This window comes from Cetorhinus maximus, chromosome 3 (genome assembly GCF_964194155.1).
Source record: "Cetorhinus maximus chromosome 3, sCetMax3.hap1.1, whole genome shotgun sequence".
Lineage (NCBI taxonomy): Eukaryota > Metazoa > Chordata > Chondrichthyes > Lamniformes > Cetorhinidae > Cetorhinus > Cetorhinus maximus.
In genome coordinates, this window is record NC_135881.1 from 208,855,072 (window position 1) to 208,882,138 (window position 27,067).

Sequence of the window (27,067 nt, forward strand, 5' to 3'; positions counted from 1 at the left end):
CATATTATTTGCCTTCTTTACTATCTGCTGCACCTGCATGCTTACCTTCAGCGACTGGTGTACGAAGACACTCAGGTCTCGTTGCACATTCCCCCCTCTCAATTTATAGCCATTCAAATAATAATCTGCCCTCCTGTTTTTGCTACCAAAGTGGGTAACCTCACATTTATCCACATTATACTGCATCTGCCATGCATTTGCCCACTCACTCAGCTTGTCCTAGCTTGAACAAGCTAGTCACTTTCTGTAGCTTGCAGGCAAAAGATCTCTCTCTCTCTCTTTGTTGCTGGAGGCAAAGTTCAGCAGAAGCCACAATCTAACGGGAATCAGATAGACTTTCAGCCACTCTGCAAAACCAAGTGTCTCCAAAACTAACTGTGAAACTGCCAAAGTCAGCTCTACTGGAACCTCCCAACTTAATGGCTGCAATGTACTTTCATCTACGCCTCACTGAAAAGCCAAGGACCAATTCAGATATGTTTATAAACTTTTATTTGGACTCCTAACTTCTAATTTCTGATTTGTGTGTACATGTATGTTGCACTTTTATTATTTTTCTCAGGTTTTGGAAACTAATAAATGCACTCTTTGTTTGACACAAGAAAGTCTGGTTAAATTGGCTCCTTCTGAAAAATAAATACAACTGGACTGGGAAAAGGTATCCACGGGGGAAAGGGACCCCTTTTAAATTAACCCTGTTGCAAACAAACGAGGGGGTTGAATAAAGAAGGAGAGCCAGCTCATTCCTCCTCACCCGGGAGCTTAACAACACTGGGGTCCTGTTTGGGAAATTAACAAACTGGGGGCCCTCACCCGGGGACCAGTTGTAACAACTTTCCAAGTTTGCAGTGATGACCAACAATTGAGCCCATCGTCAATTGATAATGAAAACAGATTCCCAGATATTTTACCCTTTTGTGTAAAGTACCAACAAACCATTTACAAAGTCAATGCCAAGATCTCAGTGGTGAAATCAGTCATATTTTCTGTGGCATTTTTATGCATACTTGGAAGCAAGGGTTAAATACCTTTACAAGTCTTACATGGCCTGATTTAAAACAATGCATCAATAATTCCAGCACACAACCCTTTCAGCTGTTTACTTTTTAAATCACTAATTCGAAGGTCATTGTATAAATATGTATTCAGGTGCACATGTGATTAAAATTCTGTTTTCCTTATTTTAAAAAGTGTATAATTTAATAGAAGGTTTCTTCAACTGGGAGAAAACTCCTATTGTTTGTATGAAGACTGTAAAACACCCAAGGGACGAGCCAAGGAATCCTGGATATTGATTGGCTGGTTAAATAGAGGCCTATTAGCTTCAGTCAGGCTAGACTGATTCTCTAGCAGTAGCTGGAGCACAGGCGCACAGCTAGAACGGACCAGCATCATTATGTGACTGTGAGGAGCCTCATCCCTCTGATAGCCATCTCCCTGTGTGGACACTGCAAAGCTGCACATTGCTCCCTCTCTCTCTGTGTGTGTGTCTCTCAGCAGCAGCAACATCCTGGGTCCCTACAACTGGGGCAAGAGGGAGGTGGAGAAAGACTATCCGGACCTTGGGAGTTTTTCCTCTTTTATCAGCCGTCTCTAAGCATCTTAATCTGCGAGGAAGAGCTCTGAGTGATCATAGGTTTATTTATTTTTTTTAAAAAAACCGGTGAAGGAACTTGACTCAGCGCTGCATGAACGTTTAAACAGCTTTTCTTCACTGTAAGTATAAGCAAAGCAGCGGGCTGCTCTATATATATATGTGTGTGTGTGTGTGTTGTGGTGGGATGTGCTACGCAGACATGGATTTGGTGTTTAAGGGAAACTAACCCGCGCTGCCCAGCTCCAGTTGTCAGGAATGTTTTGTGCCTCTCTCAGTAATTATTGACAGTAAGGGAATTACTGTCCTTCTGAAGTTGTGTCTCGCTGGGTGAGAGGGGAGCTCCGTGGAGTGTCCAGCTTCTCACAACTTCCAGCTAATCGTCACCGAAAAGAATGCACTTGACATATTAAAGTCACGTCTCTCTCTCCAAGCCCCCCTCTGTCTCTCTCCCCTGTCCCCAGTTCCTCGGTCTGTCCACTTGCTTGAGGAGCGATCCGCAGTTGCTGTCAGTAACGGGTACTTGCCACATGCAGTGAGACCCCCAGCTTTCTGGCTCCTTTTGATGGAGCTGCGGTCAGTGAAACTTCTGTATTCCTTTCTTTATCCCGTCTCCCACTATTGTTTTTTAATCTAAGGGAATATCATTCTTGAGTACTGGAGGGGACTGATGGCAATGCAGCATTTCCATTCCACGCCACCAGATCCGCCCGAACGTGAATGGCTTCTGCATTTAGTGAATCATTTGTATTTTTAAAAAAAAACACACAAACAAAAGCAAAGCAAAAGTTCCAACAGATCGTTGTGATTTCCAAAGGAATAGGTTTCCTGTCGCGCTTGCTTTCCTTCACAAGGCAGTGTGGTGATTCGCACTGTCATTCACGCAGACTGGCTCCTTCTCTCGGGTTTGATGTGAGCAGGAGAGACTCGGTGTGTCAGCCTCCACTGAAGTAGCGAGCATATATTGAAAAATTAAAGCACTCAGAATATCTACATGGAATAGTCAGTGTTTCCAGCAGAGGATGAACTATGCATTCGGCGTCTCTTTGGCAAATGAAAATAAAACTGCTAAGAAATACTTGGTTTATCTATCTGTCTACATTGATGTGTTAAATATTTAAATCTGATTTTATAAGGGGGGGGGACTTAATTTAGGAAAGTAGTTGCTTATTGTTGTTGAATAATTAACTGTTTTCCTAAATTAAGATTTGTTCCTGAAACAGTATGAAAAATATTGACAAACTATTCTGTCATAGACAGACAGACAGATATAAAATACAGCTGTAGAATATTGATTATGAATTGGATATTGACAGTAAAACTATGTTTGAAAGCACTGATGTTAGTGGTGAAGGACTTGCTTCAGTGTCAGAACAAAACATTGTGCATGTCAGGTTCCCAGATCCTCCTTGTCTGTGGTTTAAGATGTAAAATCAGTAACATGTATCAGTATTGCTATTAGTGTTATTTAGAATTTCTCATCAAAACAGATGTAGCTGGTAAACAATTAGTTCTCATTAAATTCATTATTTGCTAAATGTTAAATAGCATCTGAGTGCTAGTATGTGTGTATTCCATCTTCTGTGGAGTCTTAAAACCATGAAGCACTCACCGCTTGCTATATCAGCTGGGAGCAAGTGATTTTGACCACAAGAAGGTCCAGTTGAAAGGATTCTTTGTATTTTCTGCGTAGCCTTTTTCCCCTATAAATGTTGGTTCTATTGTAATTTTGTGCGTCTTGCTTTTTAGGAATTCAGTTTCTATGATAGTGTTTGCATTCAATCGTCTGTGCTGCTATAAGACTTTTTTTTTCCCTGCTGTGTCTTTGTAAGCTTTGCTTCTGTAAGGCAAAAGCCAACAAACAAGTGAATCCAGGAATAAGGTGATACAATATGTTTATGTTCACCTTCAGTTTTATTCTGAAGGTACAAATGGTTGATAATACTGCACTGTGTAAGATTTCTGGTCCTTGTGAAATATTGTAGGAAAAGCAAAATAAAGGAGCTCATGTTTCTTAAAATTAGGCTCCAAGGTTAAGCTCTTCTCCTGCGTGACACTATAATGTAGCACTATTGTACCTATGCACGTTGAATACAGGATTGGTGCATGCAAACAAAATCAGATTCTACTTCTTTATAGAGATGGTCACCAGGGAAAAAATACATCAAAGTATGATAGAATACAACACACAGCCTGATGATCCCAGTTTTTGGAGTAATGAAAACATCAGTGTTTTTTTTATTTGAATTTGCATTCCTCCTCTATCACTATGCAGTAATATTGTCAGGCATAAGTATCAGGTTGCTTGCCTCTTGCCATACTTTTTCAGCTGTCCACTCCTACCTTAGTGGAACACCATTATCCAATGTATTACATATAGAAAGTGCTGGAAATGCTCAGCAGGTCAGGCAGCATCAGTGGAGAGAGAAACAGGATTAATGTTTCAAGTTGATGACTTTTGATCATCAACATCAAGTGGTTTGGCTGTGAACTGGTAAGACAAATGGCAAAGCTCAATTGATGGAATTGTTGGCTTCCACCAGCGTTCACTAATATGGAGGAAGTTCAATTCTCTGTGAGTAGACCTGATGAGCCACAACATAGGATCACTTGTGTACTCTCTCTCTCATCAACTGTAAATAACTGTGAAACAATGTATTCAGTGGTACTCTTGGTCCTATTAATTTTCGACTAAGTACATGGTGCAATGGGGTGTATCGACAGTAAAGATTGAACAGAGATGATGATAATGATGTAAGCTTTCAGGAGATTGTGGCCAAGCTAATTGTGCCTGTAGTTATTTTCAGGAAAACGAGAGACACTAATTTACATTGTTTAATCTAAATTGACTCTTGTGTGTTAGATATCTGCCTATTATTTTTGATGTCGGTGAGAATGGGTGAATTAGACTTGGTTTGAAGATTTAGTTAAGTTGACCATTGGATATTGAAAATATATCTAGGTCTACCAAGCATTCATATGACTTAAAGACCCCATAGTACCATAATTAATTAGCTTAAATACCTAGACAGCAAGACCAATCTCCTTCCCTCAGATCCATATATTGCAGTCATTATTTTAAAATAATATCATCATGCCTCATATACTAAACACATGCATGGAACACTGTCATTTTAGAGAAATGGCTAATGATTCATATATTTACGGATCTTGCCTATTTACAATCTGATTTTGATTATATAACCACTGCAAGTTAAACTGGAAAGTGAAACAATGGTGTAACTTAAGAGTTTAGATAGTGTACAACTTGACAGTCCTCAAGTTAAAGTGTGACTAATTGCTGGAACTGCATAGTGGTGAAATATTGGAGTTTTCAAGCTTTGGACTGAACACTGCACAGAATCAATGTGTTCTCCACTGATTATCCATCCTAAACTGCATTGCTGTGTGTTGCTCGCAGAATGATATTGATGACTGGAAACTTTCAAAATTCAAAAGCTGTGATTGTGTTATTAATGTAGAGCAAAACCAGTTAGATTAACGATTTTTTCCACTTTGATTCTAATTGTGTATTTTAATCTGTGCATTGTTGCAAAGCATATAAATTGTTGAAATCCCATCGCCCACAAAGGTAAATTAGCCTTGGAAAATTTACCTTGAACAGCTTCCGATCAGATTTATGTATGCTTAAATGTTAAGGTGTGCTATCTAATATTGCATACTTATATGCATATTTATATGCATACTTATATTGGAGTCCCAACATGGGATTATAAAATGTTCACAGACTTTATGCAGAAATGCATGTAGCATTTTGGTGGTTGGCAAAGTTATTGTGAGACATAGTAACATAGGAACATAAGACTGAGGAGCAGGAGTAGGCCATTTGCATCTTCAAGCCTGCTCTGCCATTCAGTAAGATCATAGCTGATCTGGCTGATTTGATTATGGTCTCAACTCCATTTTCCTGTCTGCCCCCATAACCCTTGACTATCAAAAATCTATCCAACTCAGCCTTGAATAAATTCAATGACTCAGCCTTATTGCTTTCTGGGGAAGAGAATTCAGAAGACAAATGGATATGCTTTGGAAGACAAAAGCTTGCTTGATCTACAGATTAATGCAGTTTTAGAATAAATAACTGACAATTTGGTAAATCCCAACTATTTGTCTGTTATTAAACTTTATGTAGTTCAATTGTCAAAGATCACATTAATATTCTGCTTTCTTGCACCCTCGCTAGTTAACTATTTATTTTTAATTAATTATTTAGCGGATGGTAGAATCTATAAATAATCCCTGATCCATTTAGAGAGTCCATGCTCGAAGAGACATTTCACAGGTTCAGATTGATAGATTAAGATTCATATTTTTTTCATTTGTGCGCACAGTAGGTAATGTTTAACATTAAGTGTTTGCAATAGCTAACCTGTAAACCTTTAGTAGTAGGAGGAAATGGTTAAGGTTTGATTAAATGCATTTGCTTGACAATAGAGTACCTTGTGTTAATTATAAACTTACTCCATGCAGATCTCATTGACTAAGTCGGTGTATTCCATGAAAGTCTAACAAGACATTCATAACTACTGTTCTTCCATATCCATTTGTCTTTGCCAAAGAAACACTGCTATCGTTCTTCTCTTTAAAAAAGGTATACAGTATCCATGCTGTCTCGAGACTTCAGTACATTTGTCAGTGAAATGTACATCTCCCACCACCTTATGGCAGCTTTGAGCTATTGCACAGAGCAGAAATTGAACAGTTCATGACTCTACGTTTATTTGAGATTTACGCTGTTGTGTTTTGTTGATGAATCACTGGAAACATAGTATTTACTCTGCTACTTATTCAATAATCAAACACATAGGGTTTTTTGTCTCTCCGTTCTTGTTTGAAAAGTATATTTGGAGGATAATATTTGCTGGGGCAGTTTCCCCCACCATGCTTCATTGTCAAGACAAATGGAAATTCAAAACAGAACTTAAAATTGTGGTAAAAAAGATAAACAACCTGACATATCTTATGAATGTCTTAAATGTGGCAACACTTCATTTTCATTATTATATTACAATTGATTGTTGTGATGTATTGATTTTGTAGAGAAATATGAAACACTTGAGCTGTTTCAGTGTTTTGATCTATGTATTGTGTGCTAAATGTAATGGTGGCGTACAAAAATATAAAAATGTTGCTAGTACCATGTAGTTTGTTTAAAAGTAACTTTAAAAAATGCATTGGAACAAATTGGTTTTCTGCAAAAAGTGGAAAATTCACTCCCAAACATTTCAGGTCTATGTTCTGTATAGGTTTCTCCCTTCCTTATTGTCAAGTAGACTGTTCAATAAATAACTTATTATGAATGCAGTGCTGCTATCAGCAGATTTAGTGTCAATTCCTCAACCACCAAATCACAGTCGTAGCAAAAGAAAATCCTGACCTACATTTCCTCAGCTCAGGTTAGGTAATCGCACCTTCCGGGTTTAGAGAAACAGTCCTGCCGCTCTTCAGAATGCAGGTGAAATCCAACACACAGTTGATGAGAATTAGCCATAGGTTTGTGTTCCAGCCTCTGTAAAAAGTTCCTTTAAATCCATCAGTTTATGTATTGCAGTTACAGTGATACGGCATTGAAGCAGCTACAATAGTCACGTGCATTATCTCGTCATTTTCCTATCAATACCCTGTTTAGAAGCAGAAATTCTTGGTGATCATGATGATGTGAGAAGACTGAGGATAACACTCACTGATTCACCTCTGTGCCATCTAACTGCTCCTGAACAAGCTACACACCATCCTGACTTGGAAACACATCAGCATTCCTTTGCTGGGTCAAAATCCTGAAACCCCCTTATCGCAGCACTGTAGGTGTACCTTCGCCCCACAGGCTGCAGTGGTTCAAGAAGGTGGCTCACCACCACCTTCTCAAGGGCAATTTGGGGGCGGGCAATAAATGCTGGCTTAGTCAGTGACGCTGACATCCCAAGAACAAATAAATGAGAAAAAAAAATGAGCCCTGAAGTGGTACTCAGTAACAACTGGGCTGCTTTCAGTTGGCAGTCTCAATGCAGAAAACATCAAGATTCATGTATCAGCCACCCCTCAGCTTCAGGAATGTATTTGCAGCAGATCTGTTTCCTGTAGCACTTGACTTGTCAACTTTATCACATTTAAAAGAGGAATATGTCAGCAACCAGTAAAAAAGAGTAAACAAATTCATACTGATGTTCTTTTCTCTGGCGTATGTTCTATCTGAGTGAATGCCTTTTACCATGATGCCATTGACTGACTCCACATACATATTTATGCAGCTAGTTGCTGATTGGATCTTTAATTCAGCCTTACTGCCTTAGCTTTATGAGAAATGTAGTATTTTTGGCAAGATTTAACAATCACTGTGCAATAGTGGAATTTGTAAATTTGACAATCAGGGTAAAATCTCTAAATCTACACAATGCTATACATTAATTATTCCAGCTTGGCTTAATGTTTAAATGAGTGGGTGTCGCACAATTTGCTCAAATATTTATTTATTTATTTTTTGCCATGGCAGGCATGATGCTGAGCCTTAAATTGCCTTGATGCAAATAAATCAAGGGAGTCACACATGGTGATGTGGATTGGAGGTGCGATAGGTACCATGTTCCCATTTGAGCCACTAACCAGAGCCCATCAGGGCAGAAGTGGGGAGAGGAAGTCCTGAGCGTGAGACAGGAAAGCAGGGTACAGAATTTTTAAATTAAACCCAGTGGACATAAGAGAATTAGGGACGTGTGTGTTTAATAGCATCATGAGAGGAACTCTCCTAGTTGCAGCAGTTCCAAGGGAACATTTAGAGGAGATTTTCCACTTTGTGCATTAGGAGCAAAGAATTCAGAAAACACTGCAGCTCAAAGTGCATTGGCTGTACGTGACTCCCCCCTGCCCACTCACCCACCCCCTCCCCACCGCCCAAAAAACTTCCCTTCCACTTTCAATTCATAGATGGAAAATGAGAGGATTATTTCCAGGTGCCTACTCTGAGCCATCAATCCAGACCCGGGAGCAAACAACATTTCCCATTTTAATCCCGGGACTATATTGACTGCCAGGCTGGCTATTTACAAGCTTTGCCTTGAAACCCTGTTTGTGTGTGTGCTCCACCTGCCCAGCCAACGTTTGACTGAGTTATTGCAATTCATCTGAGGTACTTGGTGAAATCTTTTCATTTGGTAAATTAACGTATATACCGAACAAACTCCACAAATATGGCAGAGCTCAAGCCCCAATATCCAAATACAAGACCACACCTGCGCTGGGGAAACATCTTAGGAGATACATCTAACATAAAATGGCTGACATTGCGAGTAAGATCAATGCTTTTCCACCACCTGAGTTATTCTGTGTATTACATTCCAAGCTTTATAGAAACAGAACTAGCAACGCCCCTAGCCAAGCTGTTCCAGTACAGCTACAACACTGGCATCTCCCTGACAATGTGGAAAATTGTCCAGGTATGTCCTGACCATAAAGAGCGGGACAAATACAATCTGGCCAATTGCCACCCCATCAGCCTGCTTTAGGGTCATCAGTAAAGTGATTGAAGGTGTCTCCAACAGTGTTGTCAAGGAACCTTTACTCAGCAACAATCTGTTCACTGATGCTGAGTTTGGATTTTTTTTTTTTATTCATTCATGGGATGTGGGCACTGCTGGCTAGGCTGGCATTTATTGCCCATTCCTAATTGCCCTTGAGAACTGAGTAGCTTGCCAGGCCATTTCAGAGTCAACCACATTGCTGTGAGTCTGAAGTCACAAGGCCAGGCCAGGTAAGTTTGGCAGATGCTTCCTGCCCTAAAGGGCATTAGTGAACCAGATGAGTTTTTACAACAATCGATTCATGGTCATCATCAGACTTTTAATTCCAGACTTTTCATTGAATTCAAATTTCACCATCTGCTTTGGTGAGATTCAAACCCAGAGCATTACCCTGTGTCCCTGGATTACTAATCCAGGGACAATGCCACTAGGCTAATCCTCCCTGTGCAAGGGCTACTCCGTTTCAGACCTCCTTGGCCCAAAAGAGTTGAATTCCAAAGGTGATGTGAGAGTGACTGCCCTTGACATCAAAGCAGCATTTGACCGAATGTGACATCGAGGAGCCCTAGCAAAACGGTGGTCCATGGGAATGAGGGGGAAACCTCTCTGCTGGTTGGAGTCAAACCTAGCACAAAGGAAGATGGTTGTGGTTGTTGGAGGTCAATCATTTCAGCCCCAGGACATCACCACAGGAGTTCCTCAGGTTAGTATCCTAGGCTCAACCATCTTCAGTTGCTTCATCAATGACCTTCCTTCCATCATAAGGTCAGAAGTGGGGATGTTCGCTGATGGTTGCACAATGTTCGGTACAATTAACAACTCCTCATTCTGACAAAGTCCGTGCCTGCATGTAGCAAAACCTGCAACATTCAGGCTTGGGCTAATCAGTGGCAAGTAACACTCATGCCTCACAAGTGCAAGGCAGTGACCAGCTCCAACAAGAGAGAATCTATCCATCACCCCTTGACATTCAATGGCATTACCATCTCTGAATCCCCCACTATCAACGTCTTGGGGAGTTATGATTGACCAGAAACTGAACTGGACTAGCCATATAAATACTATGGCTACAAGAGCAGGTCAGAGGCTGGGGATTCTGTGGCGAGTAACTCATCTCCTGACTCCTCAAAGCCTGTCCATCATCTACAAGGCTCAAGCCAGGAGTGTGATGGAATATTCTCCACTTTCTTGGATGAGTATAGCTCCAACAACACTCAAGAATCTGGACAAAACAAAGCAGCTTGCCTGATCGGCCCCAGTCAATCATCTTAAACATTTGCTCCCACCACCGGTGCATAGTGGCAGCAGTGTGTACCATCTACAAGATGCACCGTAGCAACTACCAAGCTCCTTCGATAGCACCTTTTAAACCCACAGCCTTTACCACAAGGAGAAGGGCAGGAGATGCATGGGAACACCACCACCTGAAGTTTCCCTCCAAGCCACACACCATCCTGACTTAGAAAAATATCGCTGTTCCTTCATTGATCAAAATCCTGGAACTCCCTTCCTAACATCACTGTGGGTGTACCTACATCACATGGATTATAATGGTTCAAGATGGCAGCTCACCACCGCTTTCTCAAACGCATTAGAAATGGGCAATAAATGTTGCCTTAGCCAGTGACGCCCACATCCCAATCACTAATGAAAAAAAACATTGAAATGCCATGAAATATAAATAGAAAATGCTAGAAATACTGAGCTGGCCTGTGGAGAGAGAAACAGAGTTAACGTTTCAGGTCTGTCACCATTTATCAGAACTGAAATATTATGACTGCTTTTAAAGGTGCAGTAAACCATGTCTGCATGCTGGATGTAAGGCTTTTAGATAAATAGATTGTTTAATATATCACCTTGTTTATGCCCTTACAGATCACAGAATTTTAATGGCACAAAATAAGGCCATTCGGCCCATTGTGTCTGCACCGGCTCTCCAGATGAGCATTGTGACCTACTGCCATTGCCCTGCCTTTTCCCCGTACCCCTGCACATTTTTTTCTATTCAAATAATCATCCAATGCACTCTTGAATGCCTCGATTGAACCTGCCTCCACCACACTTCCAGGCAGTGCATTCCAGACCCGAACCACTCGTTGTGTGAAAAAGCTTTTTCTCACTTCACCTTTACTTCTATTACAAATCATTTTAAATCTGTGCCCTCTCATTCTTGATCCATTTACAAGCGGGAACAGCTTCTCCCTATCTACTCTGTCCAGCCCCATCATGATTTTGAACATCTCTATTAAATCTCTTCTTGGCCTTCATCTCTCCAAGGAGAACAGTCCCAACCTCTCCAACCTATCCTCATAGCTGAAGTTTCTCAAGCCTGGAACCATTCTTGTAAACCTCTTCTGCACTCTCTCCAATGTGTTCACATCTTTTCCAAAGTGTGGCGCCCAGAACTGTACACAATGCTCCAGCTGAGGTCTAATGAGTGCCTTATATAAATTCAGCATAACCTCCCTGCTCTTGTACTCTATGCCCAGGATACTATATGCTTTATTAACTGCTCTCTCCACCTGTCCTGCCACCTTCGATGATCTATGCACATATACACCCAGGTCTTTCTGCTCCTGCACCCCCTTCAAAATTTCACCCCTTATTTTATATTGTCTGTCCATGTTCTTCCTGGTTATCATGAGCTGCTTATATATAAAAGTTGAATATTTGATTGTGAAGAACTTATTTGATTAGAACAATAATCAATTTAGGGATGGGCAATAAATGCTGGCCCAGCCAGCGAAGCCCACATCCTGTGAATGAATTAAAACAACTGAAAGCCTTTCATGTAGCGTATTGAATGACCATGCAGAGGGTCACAATTTTCAATCGGAACCTTGACGGGTTTAAAACAAGACACACCGGGGTGATCTTTCTGTATGTTTGGCCCTTCCACTAGTTGCCGCTGCTGAACAGAAACATTCTCTGCCTCAAGAGGGCGAGAAACCAAGAGAATTGGTCCCACATTGTTGAAGTCCAGTTCCTATCGGCTGATCATTAATCCATTATACACGGTGACCCAGAAGGAATCTGGAAAGCTATTTCTCTATGAAGCAAAAGCAAAATGGCGGTAGTTGTGGACATGTGTTTCTCCACGTGTCGGTGCAGACTCGATGGGCTAAAGGGCCTCTTCTGCACTGTGATTCTGTGATTCTGTGATATCTGAAAAGGCAAGCTCGAAATTAAATGTTGAAATAAAACTGTCAATTCTGTCTCAAATTTCAATAATATATTATAAATGAGACAATTTCAGTCCCAGTAATATGGTTGATATTGCAACTCTTATACCACTGTAGATTAGAATTTCAAGGTATTCCAACAGTGAAGTCACGAAAGATCTTGGTTTTAATACCTTGCACTCCGGTTGTTATCTACAATCTTGGTGCCCTTGGACTCTTTATTAACACACTCCATTTTACTGATTTCTTTCTTACATAATCCATTGTGGCATTTGTTTACTTAATTATATGTTGTGAGTAACAATAGACACATTTGCTCAAATATGTTAAATCTTTGGAAGAACAAAATTAAATCCCGAACACTATTTCAAGTTAAACCAAGGTTCCCCACAATAAGAGATTTCATTTTGAAATTCTATTGAGTTCAAGGAAGGACAATTCCAACAGTAAAATGCACAATTAGACTGATCTCAGGAAGTGCTTTTCACACAAAAGAATAGTGTGACCTGGATTTGTGGAAAGAAGATGAGGGCAAAAAGCCTGAACTCATTAAATGGCCGGATTCTGTGATGGGGAATTGTCTACAAGGGTGAGCTGAGTGACCATCCTCACCTGTATATATCTAGTTCTGAATCCAAGCAGCAAAAGCAATTGTCATGTTTAACATTTACTCATGAACTGATATTGAATGACATATCTTTTGCTAGGAAATATTTTGAATGATTCTTTTTAACTTAACACTGTCATAAACCATGACTTATGATTTAATATTGGTAACTTGGTTGTGTAATCACGAATTATTTATAAATTAAATAGTAAATGTGATACCAACCCCAAACTTTTTTCATCAGTGTGTTTTATTTTGTTCTATGTCTAATTTTGAAAACTGACTTGATATTATTCAGAATCACATGTAATTCATCAGTTACTCCTAAAAATCATTCTGCCTGATTGGAGAATGTTATATCTCATGATTTAAAGAGCCACTTTCTAAGTTTTTTGACTTGATTTACTTACAGGATTTACTAATTTGTGCTCTTTGGATACTGAGGGAACTGAACTGAGGCATTCATATTCAGAATCAGATTAAAGATAATTGGTTATATGAAAGAAATCATAACAAAGTTTTGCATCCTATTTGTGGCTGAACCATCAATTTTCTAATGCAAAAGAAAATTTCAAAATTTGCAGATGGTACCAAACTTGGAAGTATGTCAAACGGTGAAGATGATATCAATCAACTGCAACAAGACGTAGGCTAGCAGAATAGGCAGACAAGATGGAACGTAATGCACAGAAGTATGATGCATTTTGGCAGAAGGTGAGGAAGAGGCAATATAGTCCCAATGGCACAATTCTAAAGTGTGCAGGGACAGAGGCACTGAGGGGTTCAAATGCAGGTGGTTTGGCCAGAACTAGAGTATTGCATACATTGTATACTTTAGGATGGATGTGAGGGTCCTTGAGAATGTGCGGAGAAAATTTACCAGAACAGTTCCAGGGATGAAGGATTGTAGTTTCAAGGTTAGGTTGAAGAAGCTAACAAAGGAGATTGAGGAGAGATTTGATAGAGATATACAAGGCTGTGACAAGTTTAGATAAGGTAGAGAAAGTTCCCATCAGTTGATTGTACAGGGACTAAGGGGTCAAAGATACAAGGTTTTGGGCAAAAGATGCAGGGGGCATTGTAAGGAAAGCCTATGAGGGTAGTGGAAGTGGAGATGATGAATGATTTCAAAAGGAAATTGGATGGGCACTTGAGGGAAATAAACCTGCAGGGTTGTGGAAGTGGGATAGATTGAGGAAATGGAACTGGTGGGCTGAATGGCCTCCTCCTGTGCCATAATGTCTCTGTAATAGCGAGATGTTTTATTTTAAGCTACAGGTTTATGTCAGTCAATCTTTCTTCTTCTGGATATGGTTAATAGCAGAATAGGTTTACATTAATCTGTGGATATTTTAAACTATTACCTCAGGATTTAAAATGTACTCAGAGGATTATAGTCATCTGAGCTAGGACTTTGATGTGTTATATTTAAACACCAGATGTCATTTCATACAGGCATGGTGACTTTATCATAAAAACGATTCCACACCAACTATCATAATTGAGTTATTGCTGAGTAATTGTCAGAAGTAATTCCTGTTCAAAGTGTCACTGAACCAATGCCCAGTCTTGGGTTAATTAAGCAGATGCTTAATTTCTGTAATTCTCTTTAGTGCAAGTATGAGTAAAAATGGTTTGACAATTCTCAGGAGAAATGACTGAGTAAGATATTTCACTGCAGTTTTTTTACTGCCACATAGTTATGTGTATAATGGTGGCGAAACCCCTTCAGTAACAAAAGAATGATGTGCCACATTTCCGCTTGTAATCTGGATGCAAATTATTCATTAACAATTCACACCTCCTTATCCCGATACTTTATTACAAAATTCTGTAGGTCTCCCCAATCTCATTTAAAGTTACATTGTATCAAAACCTGTTGCTACGTTCAAGTCACCGCTGAACACTGAAAAGCTATTTATCAAGTTTGGCATTTATGCACCCTCCAATGTCCAGAGGACATTTAAAAAAAATATTATTTTCAGAAGTGTTTTATTTGTCTCTAAAATTGAACTTACTGCTACAGAAATATAGTGTCAGTTGCAAAAACTGCAGAACATGTCCACTGTGTGATGTCCTGCTTTAGTTATCAGGTTTTGTTTAAAACGTACTGATTCTGTCTTTGGCCGTTTTTTTTATGACGGCATGTTTGTCCAAGCCCTCTGACTCATTCCCAGTCACTAATGGAGTTAAACCGGGTTGTGTGGTACAGCAACCCTCTTCAGCATGTTTCCCTCTGCCACTCTGTCCGATGTCTTCCATGATGGTGATCCCAATATTGAAATCAGATATCACATGGACGGGAAGATGCTCAATCTGAGACGACTCCAGGAAAAGACCAAGGTGCCCAAGGATATACTTCATGATTTTCTTCTTGCCGATGACTCTGCACAAGCTGCCGGTTCACAACTGGACTTGTCCTCCATGCATGCGACAACTGTGGCTTTACGATCAGCATGAAGAAAACTGAAGTAATGCACACGTCCGGATAGGAAAACCCTATCTCAAGCCCAAGGCTTCAGTCCATGACAGAACTTGTCAGCAGTGGATCTTGGGAGCACACTCTCTCAAGCTGTCTATACTTGTGACAAGTCACATGCAAAATTTGTCAAAGCAAGTGTAACTTTCAGCAGGCTTTGAACATCAGTCTGGGAATGAAGAGGAGTAAGCCTGCCTACCAAACTGAGAGTCTATAGAGCAATAATCCTGCCCACTCTGCTCAATGTGTGAGACTTGAACTGTGTACCAGCATCATGCCAACACACTCAACCACTTTCACTTGTGCTGCCTTCGAAAGATCAGGTGGCAGGACAAGGTACCAGATACTGAGCTTCTCATACCCAAGCTGGCAATGCCAAGCACATCCTCACCATACTGAGTCCCAACTGAGGTGGGCTGGTCTCATAGCCAGAGTGCCTGACACTCACTCACCAAAGTTAATCTTCTTTGGAGAGCTTGAGTCTGGGGTATGCGCTCATGGTGGTCAAAGGACATGCGACAAGGAACTCTGAAAGTTTGACTTAAGAGTTTTGACATTAACTTCGAATCCTGAGAGAAGCTCTTCCAGGATCGTGGCACCTGGCACAACCAAATAAAAACTGTTGCAGCCTCCTCTGAAAGCAAGCGTATATCAGAGGGAGAGAGAAAACTCAAGGAGAGGAAATCCTGAGACAGCAACTTGTCCAAAACTCGATCGTCTGTGGTATCCTGTCCTATCTGCAGTGGAACCTTCCGGGCACAGATTGGCCTTAGCAGTCACCTACCTACCCATCCGAACCCTACCAAACACTGCAGGTAATGAACATAGTCACCCTCACCTCGAAGGATGAACAAGATTGATTCTGTTCCCTGCCATGGAGGCCAATTGTGTGAATGACTGAGTTAAGTGAGCAGTACAGAAGTGTTAGGCAATTGTCCCAGACAGAAGACAGAAGGGAAAAAAATATATATCTTTTTAATTCTGGCTATTTTATAAACTTATTTTTTTAAATGGACAAATGGCTGGACTGATAAAATAGCCGCGGTTGACCACATGATACATGATGATAGGTCTGGAAGCTTCTGAGTAGTTTACACATGGACAAAAACTTCCTCATCATCCTCCCGGGATGTGACCTGGATTGTATAAACATTCCAGCCAGGCCAAACCAAAGGACTTGTAGACAATATGTCTGCACCAGCCAGCTTTGGACCAAGGCAGAGCTGTTTGGGGCTCATCATCTCCAACATTGTGATAATGGTTCTACAATTACCTGTTCAGAACACAATGGGTTATAACAAGGCACCTCATTAGCTGAATAGCTCGACCAGAAACCACTCTGTCACATGACTGAGACTTGAGCTGTTTGAATTCCTTTAATTATACAGCTTTTGAATTTTATCTTCAGTTGCGGTTTAACCTCTGAAGGGAACCGGACTCCAGGCTAGCAGCCTGCCTTTGACCTCCATCTCTCTGCAGGCCTGATTTCCAGAAAGAATCCTGTATTTTGCCTACAGAGTGAACTAACGCCCAAGATACAAGAATACTTCGCTGCATCTTCAACAGACTCCACCTGCGATCGGTTCCTCGGGCTAAAACCAGGAATTCTGCCAGACAAAACCACTGAAAAGATCCTTCCTTGGACATTTGACTTCCTGGACGCTAGACTCACATGAAACTATAATTCTTATTTTTATCGTGGCCTTTGCCCTGAACCCCTTCCTTTCCCTTATCCCTCTTTTATTGTATGAATGCAAAAGTGGCGGACATTTCAAAACCCCTTCTCGTGCTTTGTGTAAGTGTAAAATAAACTAGCCCTCCTATTTTACCTCACCTTGAGTTTGCTATGGGGTTATTAATAAAGGATTGGATCAATCCAAAACTGAAGAGTTGGGGTAAACATGTCACCACTTATAAATTTGGAAATCAGAAATCAAAAACGCCTTTCTGTTTACAGATGGCTAGTGGGTGGAGAAAGCAGGGCTGTTTAAATTTAAACTCCTCCTGTCTGTAATACAATTTTGTTCACAGCTTTAAAATTGTCTTTTAATTTGACTATTTTGTTTCATATTGGTTGCCATTTATTCTAGTGAGGACTATTAATTTAAACCTGAACAAGCTGTAATGCTGTTGTTTAATAAAAACCATTAATTTATTTGTATGATTTTCCTGTTCTCATACTGAACCTACTTCCAGTTTGATTCCTCACTTTCCATCACAAGCTGAATCCAATTATGCACATTTTATTTATTTTTCAAGATATTATTGTGTTTACAAAAGTTTGGTAACAACATGCGTTCTTGTGGAAATGTGATTTGCATGAATTATTAAAGACAATTACATTTTTGCCTGGCATATTGCATCTAGTGTTGGTCATCAGAGCTAAAGAACAGCCAGTTGGGATACTGCAATGCACATAACAGAGATTCCTGCATCACTTAGCAATCAAGGGTTTCAAAAAACCCAAGTGGAATGTGCTGGAGTCTTTAAAATTCTGAAAGGAATTGAGAAGTGAAAAAGTGAGAAATTCCTCATGTTGAACCAGAAACAAGAAAAAAAACATGGGGCAATCGTCAGATAACATTTTTTTAAAAAAGGTATCAAATAAAATGGCAAACAAGGTGGTAAATATGCACAATGTATTAATTATTAAGAGAAAAATAGCCATGTTGCTAAATGGAGACAAATTGGTTGGGTATATCTGAAGCATAGGTCCAGAATACTTATTAAATGTAGATTGCTATTATATATCCAAATGGATTTTCAGATTCCAACCAAACCATAGATTAAAAGACCAAATAGATTTAAATTGCAACAATTGGGCTAAGTATTAGTGTTCTTCTTATGTCTTCCTTTGAAGTATAGAATCATCTGAATAAGGTTTTGGAACATTAGACTTGGGTGTCATCTTTACATCTCCCAGAAGTCCAGCAGTTCCTCTTTATTTTCTGGTACTTGAATTTATGTGAAAGGTTCTATTTCTTATGATTTTATTCGGCAGTAGCTCTTGGGCTAGCATTTATTGTTCTCGATATGACTTGGAGAAGGATGTATGTGAAGTTTCAACGTACATGGAAATAAATGTGACAACAAAACTAGCACAATAAATCTACCTGAAACAGATATACTTGTATTGTTGTTTCAACTTTTTGTAATTTTGGGTCTCCTTGCATACTGTTGGGATTTGTAGTTGATATAAAAACAGAAAGTGCTGGAACAAAAACAGAAAATGCTGGAAAAAAACTCAGTAGGCCTGGCAGCATCTGTGGATAAAAAAAAAAGAGCTCACATTTCGAGTCCTTATGACTCTTCTTCAGAGCTGGAACATCTCAGCAAACCTGGCAGTATCCGTGGAGAGAGAAACAGAGTTAATGTTTCAAGTCCAATATGACTCTTCTTTGGAACTGAAGAGAGGTAGAAATGTGATGGGTTTTATGCTGTTGAAAAAGTGGGGAGGGCCAAGTGGTGCAAAAGGGAAGGTCAGGGATAGGTTAGAGGGTGGGGGTGATTAAATAGCAAAGGTACTATGGAACAAAAGACAAAGACAGTGGTAATGGTCATAGTGAAGAAACAAAGCATTGGTCCAGAGTAGGTGTTAATAGCAGATTAAAGGTCAGCTCTGTAAGCAAAAACACATAAACAAGATATAAACTGGCACTAGCGGAAAAAAATCAAAATGGAGGACAGAGTCCATTGTCTGAAGTTGTTGAATTCAATGTTGAGTCCAGAAGGTTGTAAAGTGCCTAATCGGAAAATGAGGTACTGGTCCCCAGCTTGCGTTGGGCTTCACTGGAACATTGCAGCAGGCCAAGGACAGAAATGTAAGCATGAGAGCAAGATGGTGAATTGACATGTCAAGCAGCCAGAAGGTCAGGGTCATGCTAATGGACTGGGAGGAGGTGTTCCGCAAAGCAGTCTGCGTTTAGTCTCCCCAGTGTAGAGGAGACCACATTGTGAGTAGCAAATGCAGTGGACTGAATTGAAAGAAGTACAAATAAATCACTACTTTACCTGGAAGAAGTGTTTGGGGCTTTGGATGGTGAGAAAGAAGGAGGTAGGGCAAGTGTTACAACTCCAGTGATCACATGGGAGGTGCCATGGGAAGGGGATGAGACGTTGGGGGTGATAAAGGAATGGGCCAGGGAATGGTCCCTTCGAAATGCTGACAGGGGAGGGGCTGGAAAGACGTGTTTGGTGAACGGTAGCAAATACTGGAGGTTGCAACCACCACCTCTGGAGGTCCCTAACATGCAAAAGGCCACACTCTAGCATACTCTGTTTCTTGGCTTGGATTATATAAACCACAATATCAGCTACTTCCAAATTCAAACCCCAGAGATTCCTTGGAAACCTGTCTTAATGCCCATAACTGACATCACCCTCCTGTTTCACAATAAAAATGAAGAAACAGCACAGCGTTAGAAATATACAGGACACTAGTCAGCAATGGAAAAGGAGGAGATAGGCTAAGATTACCTTTTTTTTTAAAATCAATTTAAGATTATCCCCTCACAGAAATGTTTCATCCTCTTTTACTGTTGCATATCTATGGACATGTTTTATATTGAAAGGACATCACCTCAACCCTTATGTAAAGGATATGAAAAATTGAACAAAAAAGAAAGACTAGTATTTTTATATAGTGTATTTCCTGATCATTGGATGTCTCATAGTGCTTTGCAGTCAAAATATACTCACTGGTGTAGAAAACAGCAGCAAATTTGCACACAGCAAAATGCCACAAACAGTAATGTGTTAATGACCAGATGATCTGTTTTTTTATGATGTTGATTAAAGGATAAATTTTGGCCAGGACACCATGGATAACTCCCCTTACTTTTCATCTAAATAGCAGCTGTAGAATCTTTTACATCCTCCCTAACAAACAGGTGAGGCCTCAGTTCAATGTCTCAACCAAATGACAGCACCTTCAACAGTGCAGCAGGCCCTCAGTACCACATTGGAGTGACAGCCTTGGTTTTTGTGTTCAAGCCCTCGGGGGGAACTTGGACCCAAAATCTTGGGATTCATAGGCGAGTGTGCTACCAACCAAATCAAGGCTAACACTCCAAAGATATTGAAATTTGTGTTGGTTATCACATGAAAATAAAATCCATTAATACGATATTATGGTTTAAATGCTAACATGACTTCTTTAGACATCGTTCAATAACCCTGTGACAAGGGACCAGAATAATGCATCTAACTTGTTCATAGAATAGTTCAACTTGAAGGTGAAAAAGTACATACTGTCTGAGAGTAAAAATGTGTGCTTTCACAGTCATTTTTTCTCCATTTCATTGTCTCACTTGTTTTAAAGAGAGCAGCAAACCCCTGCTAGAGTTTTGCCAACATCATTCTGAACTTGGGCCACAAGACCGCATGATAAATATAAGGTGAGGAAGGTCATTTGGTCCCATCATAACTTATCCATCCAGAAAGCCAAATGCCAAACTATTTTCCAATGGTATCCAGCTGGCTGCTAACAGCTTTTTCTCCATTACCCTGCTGCACAATAATCTGGTTGCTGATTGTTGTGTGAAGATGTTTTTGCTGATACCATTCTTAAATTGTCATCTATTTGCTCACCCTCAATGCTCCCATCAGCTCCCGCTCTTTCATTCCTTTATCTACTATCCCTGTGCTCATGTCCAGTTCTCCATTTCCTTCCTATACATTTCACCTTTGCTTTCCTATTGTTACACGACTTACTCTCCCTTGGAATCTATTTCTACTTGTCTGGAATTCCAATGGCTGGTACAGTGGACAGGTCCCTCTCCCCTTGATGCACTCATAGCACAACCAGCCATGATTTACTGGTTTCCTATACAATGGAGCTTGGAACTCCCATTCTTGTGTGAGTTCCTGTCTCCAGCATAGGGAGGTGGCAGTCGGGGCCAGTACTTTTGAAGAGAACAAAGTGGAGAGGAATGGGGCCTGTCCCGCACGTTATTCACTAGTTTCAGGAGGTGTGTGACAGAGAGAGACTAAAGTGTTCTCGTTGCTTCCCGATGTTGGGCCCCAAGTGTAAATAGCACAAAACCACAAATGCTGATCATTGGGGCAGGAAGAGGTTGGGTGACTATGATTGTGTCACCCCAGTACTTTGAACCTTCTTCCATTTTCAGCAAACTCACCACATACATTTTATACTTGTTAACCTCCCAAGTGAATGAGGTATGAATAAACATTGTGTAGAAAATGCAACAATGCAGGGAAGATGCGTGGGTTGGAGTGATAAGGGCTGAATAATGCATGTCTGTTGGACATGACAGAAAGTGGAATGAAATATGAAAAAATTGTAAGAGTGTTGAGTGAGCACATTATAGAGTGAAGCAAAATAAACTTGAAAGTTCATTCAATATTAGTGCGGTTTGGGGTAATTGAGTATTTGTACAGTAAAGGGATTGTGAGAATCCTACACTTGTTAGACTTTAATAAAACCTAAACATTGAGAAAATATGGCATAGCTCACTCTTTTGAATTGCTGGGAAAGCTGCCCGTAAACATTGAGACTCTGCAGCTGCCAGGAATTTGACAAAATCTCACAACTTGCTTACCGATTGCCATTCCAGACCACATTGACATCCAGTTAGTTGGGTGCTTTGATGTCAGCTTCTGTCAAGGCGACTGGATTAACCCCAAAAATCATCACCCCTGACCTCTTCTACATAAGCGCGATATTTCAATGCATGCTCTGAAAAAACCTATTGGCCAAGTTGAGTCACCTTAAACAACTAATTTCAGATTGCCCATGTAAGTGGTGTAAATTAGAGGAGCGCAGGTGGCAGTGGAGCTGAGATATGTCAAAAGAAATACGTGGTCAGTTGAAAATTGTGCTTTGAAGTTACCAGTGATTGATTTTGTCCCTTTTTTTACCGTTCCCCATGTTGGTGTAAGCTCAGCACCACAACCTGAAGAGGGGCTATAAGCACTGTTGCATATCTCCCTATTCCACAGTACACAGCTTGTTGGAGTCTCAGTACTTTGCCTGTCTATTGCTGCTGCACAATGGGTACAAATATTTCTGTAAACTTCCAGATCAAAAAGACGTGACTGCGTAATGTTTATCCATAAAGAGGAACTGATGTTGCTCTTAGAAATGTGCTTTGTTCATTATAGGACTAATTGATTGGGGTTGAAGCAAGGGACTACAATGAATCACTCACTGCCTTAACCGCCTCTTGAATGTTGTTAACCATTTTAAGTTCCATGGTGTGTGCGAAACTCTTCTCGTTATTAATTTATTTATTAAAAGACAGGTCATTGAGCTGAAGCATTAACCTTGCCTTCCTCTCTCCATTGATGCTGCCAGGCCTGCCGAATGTTTACCAGCGTTTTCTGTTTTAATTAAAGAATTGATGCCACACGAATGCCATGGCCAATGCAAGGGTAGATTTTACAAGTTGGCACTTTTGGTGTAAGGCTTTTTGTGCTGTGAGTGTGCTATTGGGAATCTATGTGGTAGTGTGAGGAGAGGGGAGGTTAGCCTGGTGTTGGATTTGGGAGGCTGGAATCCACACGTGTTAAGTGAGCCACAGGATTTTCCACCCAGTAACATCTTGGGAGACCTGAGCCTCAGTTCTGGATGCATACTCTGTGTGTGAAGGTCCACAAGGAGATGCTAATTCCTATTTTGAGTGGTCCGCTGAGATTTCACCCAGCTTTCTAGAAACATGGGTCATAAGGGTATAAGAACATTCAGCTTTGATGCTTAAATCAACATGGAGTTGTATGATTCTTTTACATGCCAAATTTTTAAGAGAAGTATTTTAAATCACTTTGTTCAATAGACATGTACCTGGATGTTCATTTAGTAGGTTTTGTGCTGGAAAATCAGGGAAAGGAACATCAACAGCAGCCCTCCGGGGATTCTGCTGATGTCTCATCAAAGGAGATTGATGGCACCTTTTTGGTAAATCAGGGCCAGTACATTTTAGTATTAATTTTTAAGAACATAATTGTTTAAGACTGAATAAACTTTAAACTATAATGGGAGGAACATTGTTATTCCTTCCTTTTCCAGAAACCTCAGTGGACCTGGCTAGCAGTTCTGGCTCAGTCTCACTATTGTAGGAGGAATAGATGTCCCCCAGTTAAATCAGTCTCATTAATGATACTGGATCACAGGGATGAGGGGAACACACAATTCCTCCAGTTTACTATAATTGCTGCAGTGACTTGGCTGAGACTTGTGATAAGGAGGAGAAAGATGTAACTTCTTCCAGGTATCCTGGCTAATTGACAGGCTGGGGATCACCACGGTGCTCCCAAGACATCTACTCCTGTTTTATTCGTGGATTGCCTCCAGTTTAAGCCACTCACAGTTAATGGAAATGAACTGTATAGTTTCAAATGTGACAGGATCCTCTTGAGGAGTCTGTACCTCAAGAGGAGTTGCACTATGTTGCCTTCCAGAGGTTTTATTGTTTATCTAATTTGTTTTTAATTTAGGATTTTTTTTTAAGATTTTATAGTCTGGGTATTAAATTTTAAATAATAAAATTCACAACCAAAGTGCACTGGATGAGTTTCTGGCACATACAGAACCTTTTCCCTTCACTCTTGGTGTTTGTGCACTGTACTCAAAGCAATTTGAAACTGGACTTCTGCTGTATCATTTGCAGCAATGTCCCTCAGTTGAAAAACCTAGAGATTTAATTTCATCCGTGTTCTTTCCCAATGCACTCGAGCATAGCCAATCTGGAGTTCATGTGCTGATGATTCCGAGATGCAACCTTTGATTTTTCTCCGATCTTTGATCTTCAGAATTAAATTCAGCAAGGGACTTGTGCGTGCTATACTGCTTGTCCAACAGTCTTGTGTCTTGAAAATATGCCGATTGATTTCCATAGCTATCTGCTCCTATACCTGCACTTGAAATCTACAGTTTCTCTAAACTTAAATAGACCTCACCCATTGCCCCTTACACCACTTTTAATCCTACAGCCTATATGTGAATATAAATAACAGAATCACAATGCAGCAGAGGCCCTTCGGCCCATTGAGTCTGCACCGACACGTGAGAAACACCTGACCGACCTACCTAATCCCATTTACCAGCACTTGGCCCATAGCCTTGAATGTTATGATATGCCAAGTGCTCATCCAGGTACTTTTTAAAGGATGTGAGGCAACCCGCCTCCACCACCCTCCCAGGCAGTGCATTCCAGACCATCACCACCCTCTGGGTAAAAAAGTTTTTCCTCACATCCCCCCTAAACCTCCTGCCCCTCACCTTGAACTTATGCCCCCTTGTGACTGACCCTTCAACTAAGGGGAACAGCTGCTCCCTATCCACCCTATCCACCTTAAAAGTTTCATCCCAGGCAACATCCTGGTGAATCTCCTCTGCACCCCCTTCAGTTCATTCACATCCTTCCTATAATGTGGCGACCAGAACTGCACACAGTACTCCAGCTGCGGCCTCACTAAGATTCTATACAACTCCCACATGACCTCCCTACTTTTGTAATCTATGCCTCGATTGATAAAGGCAAGTGCCCCATATGCCTTTTTCACCACCCCACTAACGTGCCCCTCCAACTTCAGAGATCTATGGACACACACGCCAAGGTCCCTTTGTTCCTCAGAACTTCCTAGTGTCATGCCGGTTATTGAATACTTCCTTGTCAAATTACACCTTCCAAAGTAAATCACCTGACACTTTTCAGGGTTTAATTCCATCTGCCACTTATCTGCCCATTTGACCATCCCGTCTATATCTTCCTGTAGCCCAAGACACTCAACCTCACTGTTAACCACCAGGACAATCTTTGTGTCATCCACAAATTTACTAATCCTAACCCCCACAAAGTCATCCATGTCGTTTATATAAATGACAAATAATAGGGGACTGAGCACAGATCCCTGTGGTACGCTACTGTACACTGGCTTCCAGTCACTAAAGCAACCTTCTGTCATCACCCTCTGCCTCCTACAACTAAGCCATAGAACAGTTATATAAGATGATATAGCAGGAAATGCCTGATAGGCTATTGGTACCTGGCACCGAGTGTATTGTGCAGTTTGTGATACAATAATTTGGTTAGTTAATCTATAGATAATTCAAGCCTATCAATGAAGTGAACATTAATTAAGAATACACCATTGTGACATCAATAATAAAGGTCATTGTGGAGAAATTCAAGTGACATTGGAATTCTTCCTGTAATGAGCATCATGTCTGGTACACACATCCAAAGACATCAGCCAAGGGCTGGTTGGAAGTAAAACCTCGGACCTCATCTCCATAAAATCAATAAGCTGCAAACATTAACTAGATGTCCAATACAACTTGCCAGCTGGGGCCTTGGTAAACTTTTGTTGACTCCAGTAAGTCCTGAGGTAGATGGAGTCGGAGAGCTCAGGCTGCTGACACTGCTCTTTGGGGTCTGGGAAAGTAGGTCCTGTTCCGTTAGGCTCACCCAAGTGTGGAACTGAAAAATATATTTTCTTCTTTGTAGAGATAAATGATCAGCCATGATCTCTTTGAATGGCAGAGCAGGCTCAATGGGCTGAATGGCCTACTGCTTCTCCCCGATAACCTATCACCTTCCTTTGCGGAAGCCACCGTCTGTGGAAGACTGGAAAAACTGAGTGACACATCGCACACTCACTAGTTTGGGTCCTAAATGAACTGAATGGTAGTTAGACATTTTAACGTAACAACACTCAAAATTCGAAATCCACATTTCAGATGCCGCTGAAGAGACTCTAATTGCAGTCCTCTTGGCTTTCAAATGAGAAAAGCTATATTATTAACCTTACAGGTGGAGGGAGCTCATTCTGCTTCTACACTCCTCCTCCAGTTGTACGCCATCATCAGCAGTTGAGGGCAATCTTTTGTTTCCTGGTTTCTCACATTAAACCTTTTGTAATCAAAAGAGGTTGATCCGATGACTGTGTTTTTATCTGGGTTCATGCCCTCATTAAAGTAACAAGCATGATTTGCATTTGTCTTCTTTATATCACCAAAAATAGTTTCTAGCCTCAATTCTGTTGCAGCATAGTGACCAAACTCTGTATGACAGGCGAAATGTATTGAATATTCGTTCTGGAAATTTATATTCTGCTGTCTTGTTTAATATCTTGCATTGATTTGCCACCTTGTCTAGACATTCAATTCCATTTGTTTTATGCCCGTGTCCCATATTTTTCAATCTGTCCATGTTTACATTTACATACAAAATATTGTTTCACACGTTGTTGTCATTGCCCATGAGAGTTAAATTATTTTTGCTACATTCACTGTGTTTACAACTTCCTCCGATTGGATTGTCAGCAAATTTGATAAGCTTTAACTTGCTACTAGAGATTTATTAGCATTACAAACCATGTATACCATCCTATCTTAATAATTGGAGCAGAAAATTATGAACATGTGAACAAGGAGCAGGAGTGGGCCATTCGGCCCCTCGAGCCAGCTCCGCCATTTAATAAAATCATGGTTGATCTGATAGTGACCTGAAACCTGAAACCCACCTGCCCCTGATAACCTATCACCCCCTTGCTTACCAAGAATCTATCCACCTCTTCCTTAAAAATATTCAAATACTCTGCTTCCACCACCTTTTCAGGAAGAGAGTTCAGAAGACTCATAACCCTCTGAGTGAAAGAAAATGTTGCCCCATCTCTGTTTTAAATGGGTGACCCCTTATTTTTAAGCAG

The 27,067-nt window shown here is 40.6% G+C and overlaps 1 protein-coding gene across 1 annotated transcript in view; it reads left to right on the plus strand.

The window, feature by feature from the left end:
- Window positions 1–1,326: 1,326 nt before the first annotated feature.
- The window catches only part of LOC144679217 (cadherin-18), a 714,816-nt gene continuing 689,075 nt past the window's right edge, over window positions 1,327–27,067 (plus strand). The window contains exon 1 of the mRNA XM_078539657.1: window positions 1,327–1,716. The gene's annotated coding sequence lies outside the window, so the exon portion shown is untranslated. The remainder of the gene's footprint in view (window positions 1,717–27,067) is intronic.